This window comes from Dromaius novaehollandiae, chromosome 1, assembly GCF_036370855.1.
Source record: "Dromaius novaehollandiae isolate bDroNov1 chromosome 1, bDroNov1.hap1, whole genome shotgun sequence".
NCBI lineage: Eukaryota > Metazoa > Chordata > Aves > Casuariiformes > Dromaiidae > Dromaius > Dromaius novaehollandiae.
In genome coordinates this window covers 195,208,881-195,231,607 of record NC_088098.1, presented here as the reverse complement: position 1 = coordinate 195,231,607, position 22,727 = coordinate 195,208,881, and the positions used below count along the sequence as shown (strand labels likewise).

General features: G+C 36.7%; 1 long non-coding RNA gene across 8 annotated transcripts in view; it reads right to left on the bottom strand.

Annotated features, from left to right (window-relative positions):
- The window catches only part of LOC135327159 (uncharacterized), a 36,683-nt gene that overhangs the window by 13,818 nt on the left and 138 nt on the right, over positions 1-22,727 (bottom strand). For 2 of the 8 annotated variants that reach the window (XR_010387283.1, XR_010387285.1), the window contains exons 2-5: positions 11,327-11,418; positions 10,534-10,675; positions 8,119-8,188; positions 1,821-1,940 (exon numbers count right to left, since the gene is read on the bottom strand). This is a non-coding gene — a long non-coding RNA (uncharacterized LOC135327159). Of the gene's footprint in view, positions 1-1,820; positions 1,941-6,256; positions 6,367-8,118; positions 8,189-8,509; positions 8,606-10,533; positions 10,676-11,326; positions 11,419-12,322; positions 13,132-22,416; position 22,727 lie in introns of those variants that run through there. The other 6 variants (XR_010387289.1, XR_010387287.1, XR_010387288.1 and 3 more) reach the window with 6 other exon arrangements.

Genomic DNA, 22,727 nt, shown 5'->3' with positions numbered 1-22,727 from the left:
AGCTTGATGAACCTAATAATGCCCTTACACTAGAGTTGTCGATGCATGTTTGATATTTTGGCATTGGAGTGAGTGCATAACACTTTGAAGGCAAGATTGTCTCTTCCACCCACCTAGTAAGTGAAAATGAAAAGCTGAGTGTTGCAGAAAGGGATGTTAAATAAAAGTCACTATTAGTCACTTTCGAACTGATCTAATTTCAAATGAGACTGCTCGCATTAATTTGTTCAGAAACTGTCCTAAAGCTGGTCTAACTTGTGCACTCCAGGCCTTCGGAGTATCATATGCCTGGCCACAGATTTCTCAGAAATTCATCTACCAGGCATTCTTCATACTTCCTTTCCCAGGCTCTTAGTGAGAATCCTCTGTTTAAACTAATGCTGCCATAGGTACCTGCATGTCTATACTGTGCGACTGGGGACAATGCAACCAGATTTGAAGCTCTGTAAGCCAGGCTGGTACTCCTCCCCTGCCAAGGTACAGTATAGTGCTGTCATCATTGCACCAAGTGCCACACAGGATATCTGTGTCAGCACAACAATGTGCCTGCACTTGTTATCCTTGCCTCTAGCAGGGCTAAGGGCTCTTGACAGACATGCAGCAGCATTCGAGGAAGGTAACGCTTTTATCCCTCTCAGACATAACCCCCCATCCCTCTAATGCATTTTGTCCACCCCTATTGATGCCTTGCCACTGCTTGTGAATCAGCTCCTGAAACACTACAGTTTTCAGCTTGGTAGGTTGAAATAAGGAGTTCTTGAGGACTGTCAGAATCCTAATTTAATTGAAAGTAGCATGCTGCTGGATGGCCACCTCAGTTCTGCAACTAGCTTATCAGAAGCTCAGTCAGAGTCTGCACTGCTCTTCACTACATAGTGTATACACACTCAGGATCTCAAAATACCTTTAAGAAGAATTGTAAGGAACTGCCAGCTGTTATCAGAACAGTTCCATTGCAATAAAAACCACCAGGGGAATTCAGAGAGTGGGAAGAAAAACAAAAGCACAAGTTCTTTGTGAATTTCAAGATCTCAGTATATACAAATAAGATAATTGATTTCAGTGAAAACAAGAATTTTGCTTAAAGATTTGTGGTCCTAAGTTTTTTCAAAGACTAAATTTAAAGGAATCACTTCTACTGCAGTGGATTTTAGTTGCAATAAAAATTCCACTGATGTTTCTACTTGCACCTTCTAGTGGGTACACTATTTAAATAGCGTGAAACTTCCAACAAAGTAGTACCGTACAATAGTGTAGCATGTTACTGTTATGCTTTTTTTAATCCATAGGAAGACAAAATGTTTCCAGATATGATTAATTTGTCAATACATACATAAATGCTTCCTACTTTCTGCAAAGTTGGGTTGTTTCTTACAGTGTTTATTAGAACAGTTATATGCATACTGGTGAAATACACTACTAAAACTTAAGCTATAAAAAGTTTGCTATAGGCCCATAAGTAGTCTGAGTGCTAAATTTTTTTTTGACAGCTCAAAACAAACTAACAAAAACCAGCTTCTAAATATTCAGAGAAGCAGGCTCACAAACAGTGAGCCATAAATGGCCACTAACTACTTTTCTGAAATAGCCTATTCTTCTAAAAAGCTACTTCTAATTTACTTAGCAGTGACTTCTTACACGTAAAAACAGGAAAAATTTTGAACACTCGTTCAGAGTTTAGAATAGTGAAATCATCTTACTTTTCATATTTTATATGAAATACTTTCCTTAAGGGATCAGACAGTCTTTGGGGAGGTGTACAAACACATCTGATTTAGAACCATTACCTTTCGTTTAATAAATTACATTCAGATTCTTACCAGAGTGCCACTCTTTGTGAAGATGCCATATCCATTCTCTCTCATTAGTACTCTTCTTGTTTCATACTCAATCCGCAGAATACTTTTCAGACAAACAACCCCCATCTATCAAAATGGTTTCTAGAAAGCAAACGTAAAAGCTGTAAAACATGGACAACGAACTAACAACTTGCAAACTACTGCAAGTGCAATGCAAACACAGTCAATAGGAAATTTATCCTGAAATGTTCATCCTATTATTTTGGACTGTAATAGAACTACCGTTATAACAGTTGTACTTTTAAATCATGAGATCACTTGCAGAAAAAACTGTAAGAGCAAAGTTCCTCTTACACAGTCAATCTTGTACACCCCGTCTCATTATAAAGGTAGTCATTTGCCTAGAAGTGATTTCTTACAAAAAGGCAGGATAAAGGAATGTTACTCTTAATCATATTTATTACAGTTACTTCTAAGGACTAATGATAATTGAAGTTCCATTGTGTTGGACAGCACATAAACACAGAACAGTAAAAGGTCCCGGATTAAAAAACTTACAGTCTAAACAGATAAGACAGACAGCACGGGGGAAAAGTTCACACACAGCACAAACAGCATGACTGTGGTAAATGCAACAGTAATTCCATTTTGGGGATGGCTTCTGCTTGCAAACAAAATGGAAGGAGATCCAGAGTAAGGATGGCAGAACAGGGGCAAAAAAGCATATGAAATAAGTAAATACCAAAGCAGAAGTGCAGAGGCAGAATGGAAGGAAAGAGTGGAGCAAGCAGTCACTGAGCATAGGACAGAACAGCTTATCAAAGCTAGTCAGTGTTCTCTGGATGGCCAAAGGTCCCTGGGCTTTTGCCTCTTTCTGTTCCTGTTAGCTAGTCTGGGTCCTTTCTCCACTGTTTCCAGGCTTAAAGCAGGAGGGTTATTCTGATCCTCAGTCTTTTCCCCATCATGATCCCATATTAAAAGGAAGGGGGAAATCAAGATCTCTCTCTCATTTATGGCTTTAAAAATGAAATAATCAGGACCTGTTCAACTCTATTTTGTAGAATGCACATATGCAGATCATCTTTATTTGCAAGGGGTCCAAGTTCTGATATTCAGACTTCCACTTTCTAAGTTCTTACTTGGGTAACATATGTTAGACAAGATACTGATTTATAAAGCAGCAGTAAAAGTTTGGTCAGAGTATATGAAACATAACTCTCTATTGTTTGGCATAAAATGTAAAGTTAGGATTCAGAGGGGCAGCTGCGCTGTATGTTCTGGTAACATGTAGCCAGATGGAAACATTCTAACCATTCACAGTAAATTGTACTTGTTCTAGTATAAACCAAGTAAGCTAGGCTTATATCAGAGAGAAAGATGCATTTTTATTACTTTTATTACCAAAACATTCATCATTTATATCCTGTAACATAGATGCACATATAATTAGTAAAGGGCAGATTTGCCCACAAAGGCAAATTGAACCAACAAAACTAAAGTGGCATCACTTTTTATGTGGACTCTGTGGAAAAAGGCAAATAAACCAGAATGAAATCACTTTTTTCTGGTATAGTGTCTCCACACAAACAGTTTATGCAGGCATAGCAATAGCAATATACTTAAAAACAATTTCTGGAATCGGGCCAGCCCTCCTATGTGGAAATAAGCTATCAATATACACTGTTTAATACTGAGAAGGCTGTATTCAAACTAGGGGGAAAGAGGGCTGCTACTTTAATTATGCTGGTACAGACAAAGTGGCAAAATGTATGGAATGGAGAAAGTACTGCTGTGTTTAGACAAAGTCTTAGAAAGTCTCGTATATAGCACATTAGCTGTTGCAAGATAGCTGCAATATTTCTAGTGCAGCCAAGGCTTTAGAATGCTAATTCTTAACTTAAAAAATAATCCCTCCTGGGTAATTCCCAGAACATGATCAACCTTTGAAATGTTAATGGAATTACTAGAGACAAACCATACTTTGAATTTCTGCCAGATTCTGTCAGGAGTTCAGCTGATGAGAGTCTTCTGCCTGCCACTAAGGTGTCACTATTCTTTTCAAAATACCATTTCTTTCAAAAATGACTTGTTTCAGCAACAACGCTGTGATAATTTCGAATCTTGGTGAAAACACTCGATCCTGAGAAAGTGCGTGTTTTGGCTTGAAAAACACACATAAAAGCATCAGCCAGAACAGAGCTTTGGAAATGACCACTGCTTTATCTCTATCTTGTCAATGAAAATAACAGGCAAGTAGTTGTCTAAAAAAATTCCTTCAGTTCAGTTGCACAATAGTATTTCCACCACTATCTACTTTATTTGGTTGTTTTAAACATCATCTGCAAATTCTGACTGTGCTGTTAAAATAACCTTTTCTGGTTCTACAGGAACTAACTCTAGTTACCACCACAAGTATTCTTTACCCATTTTTTTTTTTAGCTATTTTCTCCTTTAACTAGTACATTCCCTTTAGGACAGTACGAATGGTAGCTCACAGACTACTGAGTTACGACACTAGAATTATCTGCTAAAACAAAGATGCATTTTTCCTCCTTATTTATTGCTTGTACTACAACAGTATCCAAAATGGACTCAACATAAACACATATATGCAGAGATAAACTTAAATGCAGTTACTGAATTTCTAAGTTATAATGTCTGAGTCTAGAAAATTTACCCATTACATTCCCTTAAATCAGGAAAACCATATCAAGCATGGAAGGCATCTTTTTGTCTCCTAATCTCCCTCTCCCCTTCCTCCCTACCTGCAAACACACCTCCAATCTCCTAGAAATCTTCGGACAAAGTGAAATATCTACAGTAGTAACTTGCTTATCAAAACTGAACCATATGTGCTTCTTTAAGAATGGGAATTGTATCAAGCATAACCTAGTTAGCACACTGAAAGCAGGGACAGATGTATTAGTTACAAAATATATATTTTACTATCTAATAATAACAATAATAATTTTAGAGATGGATCTGTGTTGCAAACTAAGGTATTTAAAATATGTGTGAGGGGGTTGCCACTTGGCCAACCTAAGTAGGAACAAAAAAACTGAACATAAAAAAATTAACAATATGATCCTTATAATAGTAACATCCTATCATAAATACAAGGGAAACACCTATTTCTATAGTAAATCTTGTTAAACAAACATGACATCTCTGTATAGAGGATTATCTCATTATAATATAGTTAACAGAGCACATTAAGGACCAAACAGTAAATGCAGTCTACACCATATAGGAATTTTAATTTCTTAATGCTATAGAATCCTGGGGCCCATCTTGTACCCCTGCGGCACTAAGATACTATTCATTACCCTTCGTTGTGTGAAGGATAATCAGAGAAAAAAGGCGGAAAGGTGGGAATGCTTATGACCAATGTCTTCACTATGAAATGGTCCAGTAGGAAGATAGCCACAATGAGTTGAAATTAAAGAGACACTTTAAAAATGGAGCAAAAGAAAGAAAGCAGTAGCAGAAACAGGTCAGGATCTAAAATAAGCACCCACACCTGGTGTTTAAAAGCAGAAGGCTGTGCCAAGGCAAGCATGGCTTAAAGAATCGCAAGCATCTTCACTGACAAGCTAGGCAGTAACTCAATTCTGGGAACAGTAGTGAAAACAACTGGTAGAACTTGGAGAAAAGATAGGTCTCTAAACCATGGTCTTTAACTAAACTGAAGCACAGAGGAGTTTGTCCACCTACAAGCTGAAATGTTTTACTCCTTAATATAAGAGGGTCTTCAACTGAACCAGTTGTCCCTTTTGAGGTATCTGGAGTTTCAAACCAACTGTACTGTATCAAATGGAGTTCAAGCCACAGACTGTCCCTCTCTGATGTGCTCACTGGAGTCCTTACTTGACTGCAAGTACAGAATTTCTGTCTCATAAGATGGTATTCCATAACTTGGACTGTAACCTAAGAAAATGTGTCCTCTTCCTGACCCAGAGAATACTACTCTGTAGTTCTTCCCTTCTGCTATGCTATAACCTCTACTATGAAAGAGAGTTGGGTGGATAAATGTAAATATGTTCTGTGTTTGGAATAGATGTGGTACTTCAAATTAACTACCTTGATCATTGAGTGTTGTTAAACCAAGCAACCAGGGACCAGTACTGGCTAACATACACAATTATGGCAGAATAATGAAGTTCATCTTCAAGGCACTAGGTAGGTTTCATCATCTCTTCTTGAGGAGCATGTCAGCAATGAGATATCTTCTCTTGGAAGACCCTGAAATTGCCATAGCTAGACTGCAGATGAGGCAGAGCAATCTCATTCTTCAAAAATTTAAACCAACTAGCCCAATATGATAGCACTAAAAGAGTGGGATCCAAGAGCAGTATATTTAAGATGGATTCTGATAATGAGGACAATAACTTTTTTGGTTTGCTCTCAGAAGAGTGCCATGATGGTGGGAACAAAAATTTGCATATTCTGTTACTTACCTTAGGGTCTAACACTGGATCGCACAGGCAATGAACCCTCTCTGCTCAGACATTCTTAGATCATAAGCCCCAAGAAGGTAAGATATGTCTCAGAGACAGGGGAGAGGAAGCTAAATGTGGTCCAAAGAGAAAGGGAACAAAGATGTTCCGTAACAATACTAATATATTAATGTGTTAAGCATAAGAAGAGCTATCTGCACAACTTACCTATTGCTCGGATATCATGCTTCTGAATCAGAGTACTAACGACACATAGCTATCTATTACGTATCTATCTACTACTACTGTGGATTGTCTCTTAAGAGATGTCACTTCTCTCTAAGATTGAATATGCTGTCCATTAAGTAATATTTTATTAATTATCAATAACGCTTAGTAATTGTTACTCAGATTTTATATAACTTTACTATTTTGAGAAGTACACATTTGGCTCTGTTTAATATACCTGTGACAAGAATTACGGGAATTACTAAATGGTCTGGAGGGAAAAAATTCTATATTTTACATCACTGCTACACACACGTAGTATCTTTTAACTTACAAAAAGTGGGTGATATTTCTTCAGCTTAATTAACTAAATTAAAGAACTACTATGAATGTGCTCATATTTTAATAGCTTCGTTTACCCTGTTGCTTGGCTGGAAAAGTTGTTTGTCTTCTTAAACCAGATGATCTACTATTTGATACATCAGTTTCTCTCACAGTCTATATTCCCTATAGAACTGAATATAGAAAATCCTAAACATCTCACTGATGGTAGAACTTAAAAATTTTTAAAAGGCATCATATGTATTTCAATGTTGTGTTGTAACCTCTCTTTTCTTAAAGTACCCTTTTTTTTCTTCTTGATCTTCATCTTGAATTATTGATATTTTACAGCATCTTCCTTGCTTTTTTGAAGGCAGCAAGGAAGTGAGTCTGTAATTGAAACTGGGTAAGTCTTCAAAAAAAAAAAAAAAGAAAAAGAAAAAAGAAAAAGAAAGAAAAAATCCCCAAACCTTTAACATTTTCTTTTAGAAACACTCCGATGCAGAAGAAAATAAACCAATTTTTATTTTTTTTTTAAAAACAGGAATATTTCTTCTTTTTCTACTAATTACAGAGCATTTTCCACTTTTTCACCAAAACAGAGTGAGAGAGGACCTTGGGTGATAAGCTAGGGCAGATGCAGATGACGGGTGAAGGCCATAACAGCTCATGTCCTCATTGTCCACCCTGTTCTTCTCCGAGTTTCTTGCCTCTGCTACTGAGGTTGCAGTACCTGCTGCACCACTGTACTTTACAAGAACATAAATAAAAGTAAAGCAGCATCGATTCAAGGTGACTTTAAGGCTCTAGGTTACAAGCTACACTGGGCTGTTGCACAAAGAATGGAGCTGCCCTTTCCCTGCAGGAAGAGGGGGGACTAGCTGGAGCAGGAAACAAATTAAATTAATCGTGGGATGCGAACAGAGCCCCTAATGCATATTCCAATATAGAAGCTGTTACTTCTGAATTATGCAAGCATTACCAAAAATACATCTCTGTCTTTGAAAAATGGAAATTACAGTAGCTGAACTAGAATCTCACTCATAGCTACACATTGGAAAACAAGATAAAAAGTTGCTGGGAATAGAACTAGATAGTCCTCTTCTGCGCTGGTAAAGTAGTCCTCTTTAGAAACAGTATTGCTGAAGTGTTAGATAACTATGTAATGCTCAAACTGTAACCAACAAATCCTCTCACAAAAGTAGGAATATCTATTTTAAAGGTAAATGTTGAGAGGAAAACATTTATAGTTTAAGTTGCACCCTTTGCTACTTAATTATCATAATTAAAAAAAGAAGAAACCTTTAAGTTCCTCCTCCAAAGAAGTTATTTACCTGAACTGTAGCTTGGGAGTCCCCAGTATCAGTCTGTTCCGAGATGCTCATCCCACTGAGTGTCAAAGATCTGGTATTTCACGGATGGGATTTCAAAAAAAATCACTTAGTGATGACTTAACTTTGTCTCACTAAAGATAAACCAGGCTTTATTCCCACTCAGGTCAACTCATTGATCTCAGGGAAAACACATTTAGAAAGCAGAGCTGAACACTTCCAAAATTCACCCATGAGATAGAGAGAAAAATAATCGAACATGAACTGACAGAAGCCATTTGAGACTTCTTGACACATGATAACAGTCAAGTATTTTTGTACAGGCGTGTGCTTTACAGACCACTGAAATTACTTTTAATTGCTCCCTGAAATAACACAATGTCGAAGATCTTACCTTCTTATTCTTCGGATATGCAATTTTGTTTATTCTTCGAGGAAAACCAGCTTTGTACCTAGCACAATCTCCAGTACATGGACAATAACAGTTCTGCTGAATGATTCAGAAAAATATACATATGTATCTCTACACTCACTTTTCTTAATACTTGTATTTTTGACATCATAAGCAATATTGCTGAACCATACTGAACTTGGTTTATGTTTTATTCTTGTCTCGCTTTGGCTTCTATTGTGTTCACTAACAGTTTGCCTTCATGTATACCAGGAATCCATTCTCACCAAAAGGAAAAACTAATAAAATTTAAAAATACTGTTCTTTAAATACTTTTTAAAAATATAAAAATAAGGTCAGATGCATTATTTGCTCAGATTTTATAGTTTTGCTGCATTCATAAATAGCATTTTCATAATGATCTCTGGTTGACCTTATTCATTATATGCCTCGTGCACAACACAAAGAGAAATTTTAAGATGCATCTCCAGAATGAATTGTCTTTTGTGATGATTTTACTGAAATGCATTCCAATTTTTATAATTTTACTGAAGCAAGTCTCATTTTCACTGAGTCTTGTGTGTATTTGGAGTAACTTACTAACAGTCCAAAAGCTTTTCTTAACTAGTTTCTAATTTTTAGTTGCCCATTACATTTACAAAGCATTTAAGACATCTTCACGTTTTCTCCAAGTATATTTAAAAAAAAAAAACAAAAAACAAACAAACAAACAAAAAAACACGGGTTTGCACTGAAAAAGTGCTGTTCTTTCTCTGTCCCTGAATCTCTTAGGCATCACTGTTACACCAACATGACACTGATATAAAGCTAAGCATGTGCACAAAAACATGCAGAACAGGAACCTCTATTTCTGGAGCCAAAAGATATGATAGTATCAAATTTTAAAAATCTGGTACTTAACATTCTGTGGGCTTGTTAGCAAGACAAATGCTATTGTCAAGGCTTTTCAGATAATATATGTATCCATAAAGATATATTTTAATGTATGCAAGTGATACAGTAATTTAGCAACAAAGCAGACTCGTGTTGTAAAAAGGTTTTAGATTTAGGTGCACCACTGACAAATTATACTCTGCCATTCTGGTAAGAAGCAACTTGCTTTTGTTTGCAGCTTATCCCTTTTTTGACTGATGGTTGGAACACCAAACCCACAGCCAGTTAGAATACTCCCACAGTGTGCAACAAAAGCACAGGAAAAGAAATTCAAGTACCTTTTTAAATCTTCATAAGTATTTTACTATGCTGCTGCTAACACTCCTTACTGTAAGTACATTACATACAGTGGTCATACAGAATACTACTATCCGTACTATAAACCAACTTCTGCTGTGAAAAACAGTCAATATTATGTTGGAAACATATGTTTTAATTGGATGTCTAGAAAAATAAATACATAATGTATAGTGAAGATTCATCCAAAAAAAAAAAAAAATCCAGATCCAGTGTTAGCATGCCAAAATTTAAGGATCCATTCCAGCAAAAGTTTTTCTATCTGACTGACAGAAAATTCAAAAGCTTATTTTTTAAAATAATAAATGTGAAGATGTTCCAAGTTGTGGAAACATGACTGCTACTTCCTTTTTTTTTCCCCTCTCTCAATGATTTGAGACCTAATTATTAACTCTAACATGCATAATAACTACTCTGCCATAGCCAAATATTGAATATGGAAAACAAAGAAAGAGATAAGAAAATTCCAAAAAAAGAATTCTTAGCAATAGTAGAATTATGTCATTATGAAGAGATAATATATTATCTCCACCCTCACCAGCTAGTCCAGATATTAGAAGTTATTCTAAAATCACTTTCTAGACAACAGTTTCCTTCCATGCATCTTGTAAGTATGTATGCTACTACATGTGCCCTTTCATTTCAGGATACTTCAGGTGTCAAATGACCAACACAAAGGCTGATATGACACTGCATGTATGCTAATTTAAACAAAATACCCACGTACCAAACAACAAATAAGTATGATTAAAAAATAACAAAGACAAAGCACTTACCTGAACTTGACAAAGCACCTCTTTGCTGCATCAGTACTGCTTTCCAAATGAAGACTCTTCTTTGCAAATAAGTTAGCCTTCTTCAGATCATTATTCTGTGGCACAGGCTCCTCCAAATGGCAGAATGAATGTATTGCCATTACTGAAAAAGTACAGATAATCCAAAGAAAATGAAGTGAATGAAAGAAATATAGCAGCTTTATTTTAAATATGCAAACTTACTGCAAAAACTGTACTTAGTTTTCCAGAAGTTCTGTTATTTATAAACAACATTTTAGAACACACAGAGGAAACATGTAAGCACGGATTGATAAATTACTATTGTAATTCAACTAGATGGACAGTTAATATCATTTGAGCAGAAATCCCCAGCTACAGAATTTTCACTTATGCTACTCTGGAGCACCATTAGGATAAATCTTAGGGTAGTTTCTTTTATAGCGTGCACTCTGAGAAGAGGTTTTCACTAACGCATCTATAATGATATATGCGTTTCCGCAGAACATGTAATTTAGAAATATCTTCAAGTATTTCAAGTTATGTCTTCCAATGAGAGTTATTTTGTAACTGTAAATACTGAATGACATGTACCATCATTATGCCAGTATCTCCAGCTTTAGATGATTACCGCGAGTTCCTCACAACTTTCTCTAACGTTATGGAATGTATATAGTACATTTTACCTCAGACACTTATTTTAGGACAAGATTAATCACTTCTAAGATAGATGTCTAGAAGCATAATTTGATGAATGTCTATTTTGGTAAGACATCTTATTCAAACAGATACGAACCTTCTCCTCCTTCTTCTCCTTGTGCTGCATCCTTCTTTGTGTAGATATATCTACTTATGGAGCTGCTCAGTAAACAGACTTGAGGAATTAACCTGCAATAAAAATTGCTGTTTTTTTTACAGACTCAGTTTTTTAGTCAGGATTAATTCTCTAATCCAAGTCACTGCATCACAACACAAATGGCTGTGCTAATACATCAGAAGGGGAACAGGGAGAACAAGAGCATGCAGCTAATTGCTACTAATGCCAGCACTTCTGAAACTACTATGTCACCTGCAGCTAAGTTACAAGGTAGATCAGCTTTGCTGCTGAAAGCCATATAAGATGCTCCTGCACTGTTTTTCCCTTCATTTCCATCCCTACATCACAATTCACCATCCTCCCAATCGCACCAAAATCAGTGCTTGTAGGACCACACCAAAATGATTTGGTTCACACAGTTTTATAAAAGCCTATACATCGTAAATTTAATAAGCTGGAATGAACTGCACACTGAAAGTGGATATATATGAATACATTTGTGGCATATGTCGGTGTGTCTTTCTTCTCCATTAACAACAGAAGCAATTCAGACATGACAATCACTGTTTAGACAGCTAAAGACAGTGGAGATTAACATTGTTTTATATGTCTAGCTAGATTTTGTCTGACCCTTCATAACCTGAATCCACTAACTGATTTCAACCAAATTTGTCAATGCAGAAGATTCAAAAGTCATTCACAGTTTGAATAAGGAATCAAACATTTCAAAATTGCAAGTGCTAGGTGTATGAATAGACAAGAGTGAGCCACAAACTGCCCCAACTGAAGTAAAGGCTGCAGCATAAGCCCACATGTTATTAGAGAAACATGTACAAGTGTGACCTTATAAATATCCCCGCTGCACTTGATGCTTGTAACTACCTGTAAGATGCAACTACATAAGAAACTAGGGTCTGATGGTCCTTATGCTCACAGAACTACATGACTATTCATTTAGTACTCCAATCTACATACTTGGCATTAACATATGGATTGCGAGTCTGCAAATTCCAGGACTGCTCCTTGTGCGCAGTTTAAAAGTATGGTGTATGCAACACATGCTGGCTTCCAGTCTTCTGACATAGTATCTCATCTTAACGAGGCACATTCTTGCTAGCAGATCAGCCACTTCATTCTCTAGAACCACTGAAAGAATGAATCTCATCTAGCCCTCATGATTTAAGCTTAGGGGTCTTCATCACTTTATTCTAGCACTTGATCTTCTGATACCTCATTCTCTCATCTGATAACCAGAAAACGCCCCATCAACATTACCTGATAAGAATAGAAACAACATCTTCTGTGGTGAAGAGTAACACAAAGAAATCATTCAGCTCCTTCCTAGAACCTTTTACTCCTTTTAATTCTTTTCCATACTCCCTACCAGTCCAGGATACCTGCCAAATCCTTAACACATTGCTTATTTTTTCTGCTCTGATAACCCTCCCTCTTCTTTTTTTTAATAAAAACATACAAGCAGCCAACAATTTCTCCAAAATATACTGCTAAATTTAAGATATGATAACAGTCACCTTATGTTACTTTGGCTAATCCACATATTTGAAAGGGTTACAACGTTAAATAAAAACATTTTTTTAGTTACATGCAAGCGAAAGCAATTGGCCTTTTTCAATCAATAATTGTGAGGTTTCCTCCCTTATCACCAACTTACCTAAAAGTAATTAAAAATACTAAATGAGAACAGTTAAGCAGGCATCAGTAGGTGTAAGGTTTAGCCTAACACAGGAAGACAATCTACATACATTTTGATGAGAAGGATCATACTACTGTTCAGTCAAATATTATTTCTAAAATAATGGCACAGACTGTTCATCTCAAAAATACACTTAGCATATGATTTATTAAACTCAGGCAGTTGTGGCAACATCTACATATATTCAGAATCTACATAGTAAGTTCTTACTTTTTTTTTTCTTTTTTATATTTAAAAATTCCATCTCACATTCCAAGTCCTTGTTTTGGAAAGCTTTTAGCGCCTTATAGAGAAATACAGTGCCTTGCAAACCATCCAAGAATTTACATTTGGTTTTCTTTTAAACCCAGGCCATTACTGTTATTAGTTTATCAATGACATCTTCTAGGATGCATCATTTCACTTATAGTGTTCATCAAGAAAGAAATGATTCAGTGTGGTCTCTGCAAGCCTTTCTTACTCAGACTGCTGATGTGCACTGTTGTCTTTGCCACTATAACTTCAGTCCTAGCAGTACCTGAAACTGTTCAAATACGCTTAGAGACATACATCCACTTAACTGTACATAATGCATCAAACTTTCAGCCACTCTGCTCTGCACAAGTTCCAGCACTGAAACTGAGTAAACTATATACCATCAGATGTGAAGGAATTTAATTAAATATACAAAAAGGAACAGCGTATTTCTCTTACTATTTTAAATCTTAAACCTGGGTCAAATTTGCATCTCCACACTGTACAACATGATGCAATAGGTAAAATATTTGCAACAATTTGCTGGGGGTTAGCTTATTTCCTATATATAAATAAATAAATAAATAAATGGAATATCTATTTGCACAATAGAAGGAGGTTAATCACAGAACCATTCTGCATGGAAGGGATCTTGGAGGTCATCTAGTTCAAACTGCTGCTCAAAGTAGGGTCAATATCTGAATACTCATTAATGATACAGGTCATACTCCTAACCTTGCAGACTACTAATCACATGTAATCCTTAATCAGAGCCACTCAACTGACTGATGAGACTACTTATCTGCAGAAAGGTTTGTGGGACCAGTTACTTGCCACACATATTTGTAAGCATGGTACTTTATTATAGCTCCCAACTATGCCTGTGAGCACTATCACACTTTCATCATGTTAACCATCTTTCAAGCAGGTACTGTCTGAGAGCAATTTTGGAAGTGGGCCTGCTGTACACGAGTAGATTTCGGTACATGAGAATGTGAAGCATGGAGCACAGAGCTGGGTCCTGGTTTCAGCTATGTTTCATAGGTTGATGGACATAGAAGTCCTGATTTGAGAGGTACTCATACAACCAGAGAAATTTGGGACTGTTGGTGCCAATGGCATTAATCATCCATGCCAGTGACCAAATCTCAACAAAATAAGTTTGGGAACCTCTAGTTTTGTACTGTGGTTTTATTTTGTCCCTATAATTTTGCTCTGATAAGGATTTTCATTCTAGATTTGTATTCAAATTTTACACATTTTCTTTCACGCATGAAGAAATAGTTTAACGTAGTACAGCATTTCTCATCCAAAAAAAAAAAAAAAAAAAAACGCAAAAATAATCCAAATGTAAAACAAAAGAAAATTGAAGTATTTATAAAAATCACGATTACCCCACAACACAAGCTGAATTGCAAAGTAAACCTACCTTATATCAATTCAGTAACACTCCTCTGTTCTGAAGCATGAAATACAGTAACAATTTATCTATACTGTATGGTGATACATTAACTCTACCACACTAATTAAATAGAAACAAAAACTCAAGTTGTAAACAATGATTTAAAAATTTATTACCCACTATTATAAATAACTTCAGATATTAAATATAACTTATTTAAAATTAAATTTAACAAAACTGAAAGAGTAAAGAATGTTTTATTGGTTCATTTCTTAGGACTTTATGGTCATTTTTACTGAGGGTGGACACTTTACTGTATATCAGAAATGCTCTTTAAATGGTTATAACAACAAGAAACAAACAGCAGCAAGATATAAAGAAAGAGAAAGATTGGTGGTATACTTTAGAAGGTTTGATAATTTTGCTCTTAAAAGGCATTTTAAAACATCAGCAGTCTAAAAGGTTTTTAGTGTAATTTAAATTATTTTACAGTTCAGGACTTATTTATATGCCCTCCGAAAGCATTCATTAATGGCCACTATTGTGAACAGGATGCTAGGGGTCTGTCTCTATTTGACCGTATACAGCAGTTCTTAAAGTACAAGGTACTATAAGAAATTTTATTCTTAGTTATCCACCAAAAAAAAAAAAAAAAAGACTTTTCAACAAACTTTTCTGCCACTGTATAAGACACAGAAGTTAGGCCACATGATGCATCAGCCACACAATCATAAAAGGGCCATGGTTAAAAGATGAAGGTAGGAAGCTACTGCTAAGACTTTTGAGTGTAAATAACATCAAGTAATGATGTCACACACATCTTTATACAGCAGATGACAAATCAGACTGACCACTAAATCTGGCTTGTAGTCCTAACACAGAAGAAGTGACAGCACATGTGAGGCAGCCTGGTTGCTGAACAGCAAGAGGCAGGAACTGAGCAAGCAATCCTACAGCCGAGAGTGACAGATCAAACGGATGCACAAACTGACAGAGCATCTTCAACAACAAAACTTCAAGCTTAATCTCAAACTTTTATTTTACAGTTAAGTCAAAAAACGTTCAATATTTTGCTGGTTAATGAAGCTGAATAATTATTCTACTAAACTTTTCAGTGACCTTTTAATATAAAATTGTGCTGTTCTGGTATTTCAGAAAGTTTACTAACGAGTACTTCTTCTCAACAAAAGAAACTCTATTTGCATGTTTGTTGCAACCTTGTATAGCAGCTGGCATTCTAGTTAAGCAGGAAGCTCAATACCTGAACACCAAGTAACAAGTCACTGTCCTGGCACCACCTCTGAATGTCCCAGGAGACACTCTCCTGATACTGTATAAAGGCAGATACACCCAAACCTTGCTAGGTGCTGCAGCCATAAAAAGGCAGTTTAGCAGATGGTTGGTATTGAGCTTTGGCCAAGGTGCCAAAATACTTCCCTGACAACTCTGACTAAAAAACAAAAATGATAGTTTTGAGAGGCAAATATACTGTGTTGTTGTGCATTAACACACCACACATTATGCGAAAATTACCATTTCCGGTATAAGAAAAAAGCACTATCAGAGTGAAAAGGACAATTACAGCCATTCTCTTCTGTTCTAAAGAGAAAGGTAGAAATTATACTTTATGTAGAACAATTACTGAACATTATGACTGCTTTGGAACAAATTATTCCTCATTTTAAAGTATAGAGAAAGGTCAACAGATTGATGGGGAAGAGGATATACACCTAGAGGAAGTTAACTGGCCTGTAGGTTTGCAAACAGGAGAATGAGAAGGGTGATAAATTTTCACCAGCAAACAAGGTGGTGGTGACACTTTGTTTTGGCCAGAATTTGAACTATTGATATATTGGACTCCAGGGCAAAAAAAAGGTCTTGAAATAAATGGTTTGTTTTTCTCTCTGACAACACAGAGCCTAAGAATTACAGAAAAATATTTTCAAAAAAAAAAAAACCTCTCTGTTTTTGTGTGAGAAGGATAGTAGTCTTCAGATCCAAGATGATTGCTTTTTGAGGGTGAAGAACCATACGTGTTCTTACAGCAACCAGCAAAATGAAACTCAGTCATGATGTGGCCTTTCAGCACCACCACAAAATAGACATATAAAAATATTTGTGTCCTATACTTCATAAAGGCTATTTTTGTTTGCTTAATGCTACCTAAGTGGTATGAATCCATACACTCAAATTTATTAGCTGCCTCACAAACATGCATTTACTCTAGGCCTGCTGCTACATTTTTCGATTTAAGAACAAACAAACAAAAAAACCCTGAAGAATATTTCAAACATAAGAAAGATTTTGCAAAGGCTTAGAGGCATGTTTGACTTCACACACAAGTTGTCGTACCAGGTTTAACAAACTATCTGCACCTGGACTGTTTGGTCAAAAAACAAGGAAACATACAACATGTGAGCAATTAGAGAAAGGATAGGTATTTTCAAACTCTTCAAAATAAGTACGAGTCTTTCTTTGCATTTACACAGCACTTATTAGAATGAGATTCCAGTAACTGAAGCCTCTGCTCACACATAACATCAGTAAGTACAACAATAAGACCATCCTTACACAGGTTAAGTGCTTTCTTAAATTTGTAGAGTGCAAAAATCCAAGACTAAACCAGATAAGGACCACAAGATAATGTTTGCTAATATCCCCATAAATTTCAGCTAGAATGTCTAAAAGTACTGGAAAGAAAAGTCTCTAAAGGTCAGGTAACAACATGTCAGTGTAGGTTTAACCAGGTAAATAAGAATGAACTATCTGTCTGTAAGCTTTTTCCAAAATATGTCATTGTTCCTCTTTCTTTCTCAGTATGGATTGCCATCTTAGCAACACAGAATGAGCCTACTTGAAACGTCTCCTTCCATTGGAAGTACCAGAAACTGGAATACGTGAAAAATGATTCAAAGCAAGTTATAGATTATAACTAGAACTAGTTAATTTCTCAGTCGGCAACTATGTTATTTAATCATCTTCGTTCTGGTAACACAGGAACCAAGTTCTGCAGGCAAGATTTTCAGAAACTTTTTCCAAGAGTCGCAATGGTTCAACATTTATTAATGCTTATTTTCAGCAGAACAAAATGGGCAACCTTCAAGGTTTATTTGAAAACAGAATGAAACAATCAGATCTTTTTTTAGAAGGAGTCATATGTTACATCAAATATTGTAAACTTGCATAGATATCATTTGGACTTGATTTCCATTCTATAAATGCATATAAAAGAGAAATTGAGTGCTTGTTTTATACCACACCAGTTTTCCTAGGTCCTGTAAAATACTGCGTTCAGCTGGTATTGCTGAAAATCATCTTTCTCAAAAATTATGAATCCCCTTCCTGGCAAAATGTCTCTGAATCCTGCCAGAAGTTGATCATTTAAAACTATAATCAAACTAAGAAGAAAAAACCCATAAATCTCAGACTTTCATGCAGAAGAACAGAAAGCTGGTACAAAGGCCAAACAAAGGGAAAAGGGAGAGTTAGAAATCAAATATAACTTAGCTCTAAAGAGCAAAATCAATAAACAAAAGCAGTGTGAAACCAGAAACCAACAGATCATATTTCAGCATGAAATATTATTCATACTTTGTTCACCTAATTTCAATACACTTTACTTGCTCCATTCTTTGGTTTTGCATGTCTTTTAACCAGTGCATCTCCAAACTTTCACATCAGTTTTTAAAGTCCTTGCCATCAAAACTAAGCCAGGTAAGATGATTGCTCTTTCAGAGCAGAGACCTGAATCTTGTTTCAACTGTTGTTATATTATCTCATGCAAAGGCCAAGTCAATTTCTGCCATCAATATTAACAAAATATCCTTCTGTTTATGCTGATGTGCACCCAGAGTAGCAATGCAATGCCATGATGCCCCCCGAACATACCCAGCCTGTACTGGAAGAATCCTAGGGATAGAAGTAGACACCGCAGCAGTCACGATCAGATCAAACATCACCCATCTTAACACTGTTTTGTGAAGGCAGATTTCACCACAATACTTTCCCACTAGAAATTCTGCTAAAGGCAATTCACTTCTGAAAACCCCAAAGCTAGTAGGTTATGACTGTTGTTCCCTACTGGAATGGAGTCAGAAGCCTAGACACTGCAGGACAGGGAGGTAAAATAATTCAGAACAGAATGAAAACCAAGAAAAAAAATGTTTTGAAGGCCTGCTGCAATTCCCAAATGGAAATCTTTGCAGTGATTTCACAGAACATTGAATCAGGCCTAAAGTTTTCAGTATAGGAGAGTTCCTCTTCAAGATAGCTCCTTTGTGCTACAGAACAGAAAAGATACTCCTGTTGAAGATGACAAAAGCCATCCGTAAGAATTTGGGAATGAAAAGAATCAACCTCTAACTCAGAGCAGCGAAGACACTTCTCTTGCTTTGGGCAAGGCTACAGACACCGTAGTATGGAAACAATGTAACAGGTATCTTCAAAAATACAGGAAAGAAAAAAGTCAAGCTGTTCAGTAATATAAACAGCAGAGAAATTATAAAAATATCTTCTAGGAGGCTGCTTCTCCAGAGAAAAGGATTTAAACAGGCCAGCAGTTGATAAAAAAGAACCTGGCCTCATGTTTTGGCTAATGATTTTATAATATCTGTCTCAAAAAAAGATATCCCTTTCTTTGGTTAAAATATTACAATGCCATAGCCAAGGGATACTGCATGTACATATTAAACTCAGTATTATTAGTAGTAATGTAATATTCCAGTCTGTGGACTTAAAGCTAGTTATGAAAATATAAGGAAGTCTACAGTCACGGTAGTTTTTACTTTATATAGGACAAAAAGTATCAGAGTTATGATTATTGTAATTGTAAACCTTTTTGCGGTATATAACATTATATATAAATAAATAACATCAATAAAGTACTTATGTATTTAAGAAGTGTTAAAAAAAAGAGACGTACATTTAGTTAGTTAGTTACTGTATTCCTGTTACATTTCCAAAAAGGCGCTTTGCAATATTAGATTGTAATCTTCCTTTGTTATCTTAAAAAAAAAAAAGCAAAACCAAGCAAACAAACCCTGAGAAATGAAACCTTCAGAGCCAAAGTTTTCAGATGGTACCTCCCACTCCCTGTTCAACTTCTCAGGGACCACCGTGCAGTGACAATCTGGTTAGGAGTCAGCTGCCAATGGGTATGTGATTTGCATGCAAAAATATTTCTAGAAGACACACATGAATAACATATGTTCTCAGCCTGAATACAATCTTTTAACTACATGCCTAGAATATTATTTCCCCAACTTTCATAATTATTTTCCAGACAATGATGTCTGATACAGATATGTTACTCTTTGAAAACAATATATATATTGAGCCTTAAACCTCACTCATTTTAGAATTCTCCTTGTATTATAAAAAAGTCTCTATATGGTAATTTTTCCCCCTCATATCTGAAAATCCTACCCCCCCCCCCAAAAAAAAAGAGAGTCTTTTTTTTTTCCTGTTATGCTACATGTTCATGTGCCAAAAGACTTCAGTCATGGAAAGAATCCATTCCAGATAAGTGTTCTAGAAATGTAATAATGCATGGAAACAAGTTAATATTTAAATTACTTTAAAATCTTTGCTGCGTATGTAATTATGAAGTGTACAAATATTTGAAAACAGAATGCAACAACAGGAGACCCCAATTCAGAAAGTTAAATCAGATACGTAGTGCACTTGCCTGAATCAAAGCAGTTTCAAAAATCATATCAGAAAACCTTTCTGCTCTTCCTGTGTTAACTAAAATTAGTTAACAAAAAAGATGTAAGTTAAATTAATATGACCAGAATAAGCCATATGCACATACATGATAAGCCAATTTACACTAAAACAAATTAATCAAATTGACACAACATGTCAGAGAGAATAACATTTAAGCAAACACCAACTCCAACTAGATCCCAGAATCGTTACCAGTCCACATCTGGAATGCCCAAACCAAATTCTGGCGACTCGAGTTTGCATCATGTAGAAGCATGACTGTGCATGACTTAAGGACTGTTTTGTTCAGGCAAATGAGGTTCTACTGTTTTGTGAGTTAAAACCCTTAGTTTCTTTTCTTTGTTAAAATGTAAACTCTTTTCCTCAGATCTCTAAGAACATGTATGCACATGAGACATTCTCTCTTCATATGGAAAAGCTCAGGTCTGCAATCCTTCCTCGGCCCTAGCTTTCCTTTAATCCATTCAATCTGAATGTCAGGGAGGAACAAACAAGGAACAGTAGCAAATTATTCTGTGGCACTTTACAGCGTACAAAGAATACCTGACAAACAAATTAATATACCCCAAAAGTTGGGGAAAAAAGCGAAAATAGAGAATGGAGGCATTGGCCAGCTTTAAAATCTTAACAGCTTCAGGCCATGAAATCTAACTGATCAGAGAACTGAAATCTATATTGGAGGTTTTCCAAAGCCAGCTCACGCTAACAAACAAGGAAAACATCTACTTTAGTCATGCAAGATCACACACAAGCTCACACAAGCAAGCAACTTTTACCGCATCATCTGTTACGCAGTGTACACTTCAAACAAAAGCTTATGTTTGATGAAAGCTTAAAACAAAACAATGGACTCTAGTCACCCCTGGAAAAAGCAAAAATTTAAATTATAATCAAAATAAGTTAAAAAAATTATTATTGAAATTAAGATACAGAGTATGTATTAATTTTCACACATCTAAGCCCTGTAATTCAACCATAAGAAAGTATTACTAGGACTAAAGAAGGAATATATACAGAAGCCTAAAATGCCACGAGGAAAACCATTATATAAGTACCACTATCCATTGAAACTACTTAACAGCATTGTTCAATGTATTGCATTATTCTACCAGTTCTAACAGTCACCTACATCAACTGAAAGGGAGCTGAAATACACATGCTCTATTTAATGTGCCATGGATATAGAAAGACCAGCCTCAACAGCTGTTGAGCCACCCATTTCCCTCTCCTATTCAACACACCCCAAAGTGTTTTACATTTCCGATGGGAGCACACAGAAAAAGTACCTTCTCCACAATAAAAGCACTAATGGATCAAACCCCAAGACCAATAAAAATTACCCTTCACAAAGTTATTACTAAATTTCATTGCAATCTTTCACCAGTCAGGCAAACGACTTCTTCCTCCAACAGAGAAAAATATCCCAAAACATTCATTCAAACTTCAAAACATTGCCAAAGGAATGAAAGGAAGAATAACTACAGAAAAAAAAATATGGATCTCAATAGAACCATTATGCCAGCAAATTATTTCACAATGCAAAACATACAAAGCTAAACACTTTCTAAAGTCAGATCAAGAATAAGGTGTCAGCAAACCAGAGACAGACAATAAAATACAAGGCATTTCTCATGCTACTCCTGGAACAATTTCCTGAGTCATTCCATCCTTCAGCCCGGGGACCAGACTGGCTCGGGCCGCACTAACAGACTTCTCCATGCAGCTGAAGCAGAGCGCTGACCTAAATGCTCCTTGCGACTCAGGCTGAGGAAGAGGGGCCACTATGGATTTAAGAACTTGCATGAAACACTCAAGCTATTTCAGCTTGAAAATGCTCGTGCAGAAATGCTCCTTGAAACAGCCCTAAATCACTTCAATTCCTAGAGGCGGAAACCTCCAAAAATGACTACAAGAAATATTCCGAGCTACCTAATCGGACAGCATTTTTTAAAACAGAGCCCGAAACACGACAACGCTTCAGGAGAAGCGAACCTGCTGCGCCTCGGTGCTAGGAGAGAAACACGAGGTACCGAGCCCCGGACAAACCGCACCGGGCAGACGCTGCGCAGCGCCGGCGGCCGCTGGCCCGCCGCGGACAGCACCAACGCCTCCGCTCCGCGGCCGCCGCCTTTCGCCCCTGCGGCGGGGAGACGGGCGCGCCGCGGGCCCGCGTGCGGGCCGAGCCCTCCCGCCCCCGCAGGTAGCGCCACGCCGCGCCCTCCTCTCGGGGCCGGCCCAGGCGGGCGGCACGGCCCGCGGCTCTCCCCGCCCACCGCTCCGCCTGGCTGAACGGCAAGGAAGGG